The sequence below is a fragment of the Pyricularia oryzae genome, chromosome 3 (genome assembly GCF_000002495.2).
Source record: "Pyricularia oryzae 70-15 chromosome 3, whole genome shotgun sequence".
Taxonomy (NCBI): domain Eukaryota; kingdom Fungi; phylum Ascomycota; class Sordariomycetes; order Magnaporthales; family Pyriculariaceae; genus Pyricularia; species Pyricularia oryzae.
The window spans coordinates 6478298-6485274 of record NC_017849.1 but is presented as its reverse complement, the minus strand read 5'-3'; positions in this window follow the sequence as shown (position 1 = coordinate 6485274).

Genomic DNA, 6977 nt, shown 5'->3' with positions numbered 1-6977 from the left:
GAACCCACGACTGAACCTGCCGATTACCTGGAAAACGCTGCTCAATTGGTAAAGAATTTCCACCGTCGATACCCCCATAAGCCCGGGCCCCGGCCGTGACGGAGCTCGGCCTGGAAGGGGGGAATACTGTCACAGACCTGAAGGACAGCCACTGGGCTGTCGCTTAGTCATGACCCCTGTCACGTGAAGGCGCGAGGGCCGAGCGCCTCGCGCGCGTATATCTACGCGAAATCTCTGCAGTCTCCGATATGTAGCTCCTCGAGCTACGTCTTCGTCAACAACCACCTGCTACCCTGTACCTGGAAGACTAGATAGCCAATATACTCTGTCCTGTTACCTGATCGCCCGCACCTACCTGTCCGCCCTGCCTGCCCGTGACACGTTCCCTACCTGGACCGAACGCCAACGCAGTACCCAACGGGCCCTGCAGGCTATAGGCCAAAATTCGGATCGATTAAATTTGCAATACCTTATGGCGGACCTTATATCCGAAAATTCGATTTCAGGCTCTACAACTGCCAAAGCCACTAATTACAGGGCTGAAGGTCGAAAATCAGGGAAAAAAGGCGCTAAAAAGGACGCTAAAAAGGAAAATAATGGGCAGGACGGCACCTCCAAATCACGAAAAAAGGGCAAATCAACCCCTAATTCGGATTCGGCTATTGCAAAAGATAATAAATCCTCCAATTCCAGCGAATCGAACGCTGGAACTTCCATGATTTCAATGGATTTCGAGTTATTTACGGGCTCGATTCCAGGTGACGTTAGCGTTTGCGCAGCGTATAACGCCCTGGAACAGGCAGGCGATTCGGGCGGTAATTTACCGTACCGGGCACTGCAACAGGAGGTTAATTCCGCTATTAGCGGGGTTATAGAATTATGTTCGGAATCGGATTCGGAACCCGATTATACCGGTAAAACGCTAAAACCACAGGTATTAGCAACTAATTCTAAGGCTAAGACGAAGCCTGGAAGCGGCGTAAATAGGGACCCTAAGCCCCGACGGCTAGGCTACCCGGTCCTGTACGATACAGGTAGCACGCACCATATCTTTGCAAATAAGCAATTTTTTACCGATTATACCCCCGGCTCAACAGTCGAAATCGGTACCGGAGGTGGCCCTGTTAGGCCTATTGGCACTGGAACTGTTAAAATACAGGTCCGGTATGGCTCCAAAATTGACGAATTTAGAGAGGTTACGTTAAATAACGTGCTATATATCCCCTCGTTTGGAATAAATATCGTTAGTGGGCTAATACACTACAATACAGGGGGCGTATTATTAAAAAATACCCTGTACGATCGGGATCGCAAGGCGTGGGGACGCCTAAATACCGCCAAAAATTCGTTCTGTTTGGAGGTAAAAGGGTGCGATATCCTTATTCGAAATACTACATCTACGGTTTCGAATTACGCCTGTGTAATTGGTGAATATAGCACCGCCTCTAGCCTAACCTTACAGGGGGTTACAAAGGGCTACGCAGCCCCGTTGGAGGTAAAACTAAATAATATAGTCCCTGAAGACCAAGACGACTATAAAATCTACACCGATTCGGAACCGGGAGAAAATACGGTAACGGAAGTGTTAAATCCCAAACAAAATAAGGATATAACCGTAGATTTACCTGTAATGCAGAAATTTAGTGCAAAAACCCCTGAAAATCCACGTGAGATTGGGCCCCGTAGGCCCGGTAAGCCGCTAGATGACCCTTTTAAGCAGCCTAATACAAAAGGGGCTAATACCGAAAAAGAGGGGGTTTCCCACACAAGAAATCCGTTGTTAGAACCTCCTTTAGTACCGGAATTAGTGCAGGCCCCTGTAAATTAGTTTTTACCTATTGAATTGTAGGGCACCTAGTTAGTTCGTTAGCTAACTACCACCATTTTTCTCCTTTGTTTGCAATTATTGGATTTTTGTTAGCCCGACACCAACCGATCTACCCAAACCTACCCTGCTCAGGTTGATTATTAAGCAACTTATACCGACCTTATACCCGAAGTCGAATCCGAATTTAATTAGCTCGCGTTTTGGGCGACCTAGCGATTTTTAATCTACCCTATATATTAAACTTTTCTGGGATCCACAACAACGAACAGCCAGATTAGCTACCTGGCTTAGTAGTAAGTTCCGTTGGTTATAATCTGTAGGTCGTGGGTTCGAATCCGGGGGTTGTTACAATTCTGGGGGTCTTTTTCAATTCGGGGGTTCAGTCAATCGGGGGTTTGGTACAAAGGGCTTATTCATCCAGGGGGTTCGCACCGGGGGTTCGAGTTGGGTTGGGACACAAGGGGGAATTTCTTTTGTTTTTTTGTTTTGGGGGTTTTATTGGCCTAAAATTACTTGGTTTTAGTGACAGCGATTTTGCCGGGGCTAGGGAAGATTCAAAATCCACTTACGGATATTTGTATACCCTATCTGGGGGCCCTATAACGTGGAAGTGCAAAAAGGCTAGTACTATAGCTTTAAGCACCCCAGAAGCCGAAACCGACGCCTTAGCGGAAGCCCTGCGTGAAGCACAGTGGCTTAAAAGCCTATTTACAGAGATTGGACTACCTGTAAAAGGCCCTATTGCAATATTTGGAGATAATACAGGCTCTATAGCTAACGCACACAACCCTACGCACCACCAACGTACTAAACATACGTTATTAAAATTTCACTACGTAAGGGAGTTAGTTACAGAAGGATTAGTGACCCTAAAATACCTGGAATCCAAACAAATGCCCGCTGACGGCCTTACAAAGCCCCTAACGCTTCCAATTCACAAGGTTTTTTTTAGAGCTTATAGGGTTAAAACCCCTGTAAACTTAGTTTTTACCTATTGAATTGTAGGGCACTGTCACAGACCTGAAGGACAGCCACTGGGCTGTCGCTTAGTCATGACCCCTGTCACGTGAAGGCGCGAGGGCCGAGCGCCTCGCGCGCGTATATCTACGCGAAATCTCTGCAGTCTCCGATATGTAGCTCCTCGAGCTACGTCTTCGTCAACAACCACCTGCTACCCTGTGCCTGGAAGACTAGATAGCCAATATACTCTGTCCTGTTACCTGATTGCCCGCACCTACCTGTCCGCCCTGCCTGCCCGTGACATTACGTAGCTCCTTCATTAGGTGCCCGCGATGCCTGCGTCACTGCAACCCCCGATCTTAACCGATTCGACCGAGGAACTGATCGAACACCTACAAGGACACCCTGAACAATGGGTGTCTTACATCTCCGATTCCTACCAAAAGCTGCAACTATTGCACGATAGCAACGTCCGCCTGAACTCCTGCCTAGAAATGCAGGAAGCCGAGACCCAACGCGCCCGCGCCGAAACGGACCGTGTCCGCGACAAGGCGCAGGCCGACATTCTGGCCATGGCCATGGAAAAGGCCTCCGCCATAACCTCCCGGGATGCCGCTTTCGCCGAATTAGAGAAAACACGGTCCGAACTGAAGGAAGTTCGGACCGTAACGCTACCCACGGTACACATAACCACCCCCGCCCCAACTACCAACACGCCTGTTGAACCCCTTATGGTTACTCCTATGGGAACGACTCCGCCGCCTGCTTCCGAACATCCCGCCTCCGCCCGCCTTTCTGAACGACTTCCAGACCCCGATAAATTTACGGGCGCCCGCTCCGACCTCCGCCGCTTCGCCACCCAAATCCGGGGGAAGATGACCTCAAACAAAGACCGCTTCCCCAACCCCGAATCACGCCTGATTTATGTAGCCGGTCGACTGTCCGGTAAAGCGTACAACCTGATCCTGCCCAAAATGGTCGGAGGCACACCCCAATTCGGAGATTATACGGATCTCCTCCAATACCTAGAGGAGGCATTCGGGGACCCCGACCACGTCCAAAACGCACAAAACAAACTATATGCCCTGAAGCAGCGGAACGTAGATTTCGCCGAATATCTGTCGGAGTTCCAACGCCTGTCTTTGGAAGGAGAAATGCCGGAGGATGCCCTCCCCCCTCTTTTATTCCAGGGAATATCGGAAGAGCTCCAGGACATGCTCCTCCACAACCCCGCCCCATCTCGCCAATACCACGAATTCACCCGACACCTGCAAAGCTTGGATAACCGCTACCGCCAGCACCAGCAGTATAAAAATAGACAGACACGTACCCCTCGGGCCGCAGCGCCCCCCGCGCGCGCGGCTCCCCGAACCCAACCCGACATACCGCGGGCCGCCCCCAAGCCAAACGCGGAGCTCCCGCTTAACGACCCTATGGACCTGAGCAGCCAACGCCGCCACAACCGCAAGGAAAACATGCTATGTTACCGTTGTGGATCCCAAGAACATTTCGTTGCCAAATGCCCGGAACCGGATACCCGCCGCACGCGGCTGCACCAGGCCGGAATCGAACGATCCAGGTCCAGGTCCAGATCCCCGCGCCAAATACAAACCAAACTCCCTAAAAACCCCCGCCGCGGCTCGGACGCCAGCCGCTCCAGCAGCCGAAGTTCGAAAAACGGAGCCCGCCTGGGATAAGTCGCCCCCAGGCCGCCAAGGCCGCGCATAGACCGCCGGCGATCCGCATCTCTGCCGCCGCCGTTCACGGGTTCCCCGTTGAAGAGGAATATAACCAACGATCCGACCTGATGATCCTGCCTGCCGAACTGACAGTGGGGGGCCAAAACCTCCCAACCTATGCCCTCACCGATTGCGGTGCGGAAGGAAAATGCTTCCTCGACCAAGGATGGGCCGAAGAACGCCAACTACAAATGTATCCGCTGCGAAACCCATTCGACATCGAAGTATTCGACGGAAGGACCGCCGAAAGTGGGAAGTGCACCCATTATGTCCGAGGACAATTGAGAATCAAGGACCACATCCAGAAAAACGCGCTGTTCTTCGTCACACAGCTAGCCCACTACCCCATTGTGCTAGGAATGCCTTGGCTAAAGCAGCACGATCCAACGATTGGATTCGCGTCACACGTTATTACGTTTGACAGCGACTATTGCCGCCGACACTGCAATATGCCCGACAAACCGGAGAAGGTTAAAGCTTTACACGCCGTACCAAAAAAAAGCCGCCCCCAGTACCAGGCTGACCGACCGCCGTCCCTCCGCGAAATGGATATCGCCCCTATCTCCCTGCAAGCCGCGAGCATGTACGCCCGCCGCCGATCCTGCCGACTGTACGCCGTAACCTTGAAACAGATTGATGAGGTCCTAGCCGCCGACCCCCAAAATAGGAACGGGCCGACCCTGCCCGAAACAATCCGGGAATTCGCGGACGTATTTTCCCCGCAAGAAGCCGAGAAGCTGCCCCCACACCGACCGTCCGACCACCATATCCCGCTTATAGAAGGAAAAACGCCGCCGTTCGGCCCCCTGTACGCCATGTCCCGCGAAGAGCTGATAGCCCTTAAGGAATGGCTGACCGCAGAGTTGAAAAAAGGGTTTATCAGACCCAGTTCGTCATCCGTCGCCTCGCCCGTTTTGTTCGTGAAGAAGCAGGGAGGAGGGTTGAGGTTTTGCGTGGATTACCGCGCGCTGAATAACATTACCGTAAAAGACCGTTACCCGCTGCCGCTAGTCCGAGAGACCCTGAACAACCTGGCCGGCATGAAATTCTTCTCGAAAATCGATATCGTTTCCGCTTTTAACAATATTCGGATTAAAAAGGGGGAAGAATACCTGACGGCATTCCGCACGAGATTCGGCTTATACGAGAGCCTAGTCATGCCTTTCGGGCTAACGGGAGCCCCCGCGACGTTCCAGAGATATATAAACGACTCCCTGCGCGAATACTTAGACGTATTTTGTACAGCCTACCTGGACGACATTTTGATTTATAGCCGCACCCGAACAGAACACGAAGAACATTTGAAACTCGTACTGGAAGCCCTGAGGAAAGCCGGGCTATACGCCAACGCCGCGAAGTGCGAATTCTTCGTGACGGAAACCAAGTTCCTGGGCCTGCTGGTCGGCGTCGAAGGCGTAAAAATGGACCCTGAAAAAATCACCGCTGTCCTGGACTGGCAAACACCCAAAAAGCTTACTGACGTACAAGCATTTTTGGGGTTTGGCAACTTTTACCGGCGCTTTATCCGAGATTTCTCAAAGATCGTAGCCCCTTTGACGAGATTGACCAAGAAAGACGTCGCATTCGAATGGAATAGCGCCTGCGAAACCGCCTTCCGACTGCTGAAGAGAAAGTTTACCGAAGCCCCCGTACTGGCGCACTTCGATTGGGAAAAGGATGTGATCCTGGAGACCGACGCTTCCGATTATGTTTCTGCGGGAATATTGTCACAATACGGCGACGACGGAATACTCCGCCCCGTCGCGTTCTTTTCGAAAAAACACACAGCTACCGAATGCAATTACGAGATTTACGACAAAGAATTGCTAGCCATTATCCGCTGTTTTGAAGAATGGCGCCCGGAACTCGAAGGGACGTCGTCCCCGGTCCAAATAATTACGGACCACCGCAACCTGGAATATTTCACGACGACGAAAATGCTCAACCGCCGACAAGCCCGATGGGCCGAATTCCTGTCAAGATTTAATTTCCGTATCACCTACCGACCCGGGAAACAAGGAGCGAAGCCCGACGCACTAACCAGGAGGTCAGAGGATATGCCTGAGGAGGGGGATGAACGACTTAAGCACCAAACACAAGTCGTACTGAAAGAACACAATTTACCTGCCCGCCCCACCCGGTTACAACCCATAATCCGCCAAAACAAACCCCTATTGCCAAGACACCTGATAGAGCTACTAGACGCCGGATACGAATCCGACCCGATAACGCAATCTGCCCTAGAAGCGTTGAGGACAGGCGCCGACCGCCACCCCAAGCTGCAATTGGCCGAATGCGAAGAACGATCCGGCTATTTGTATTACCGCAATAGACTGTACGTACCCGATTCGAATAATCTGAAAGCCGAGATCCTGCGCCGCTGCCACGACTCCCCCGTCGCCGGTCACCCCGGCAAAGCAAAAACCTACGACCTGCTGTCCCGAGAATAT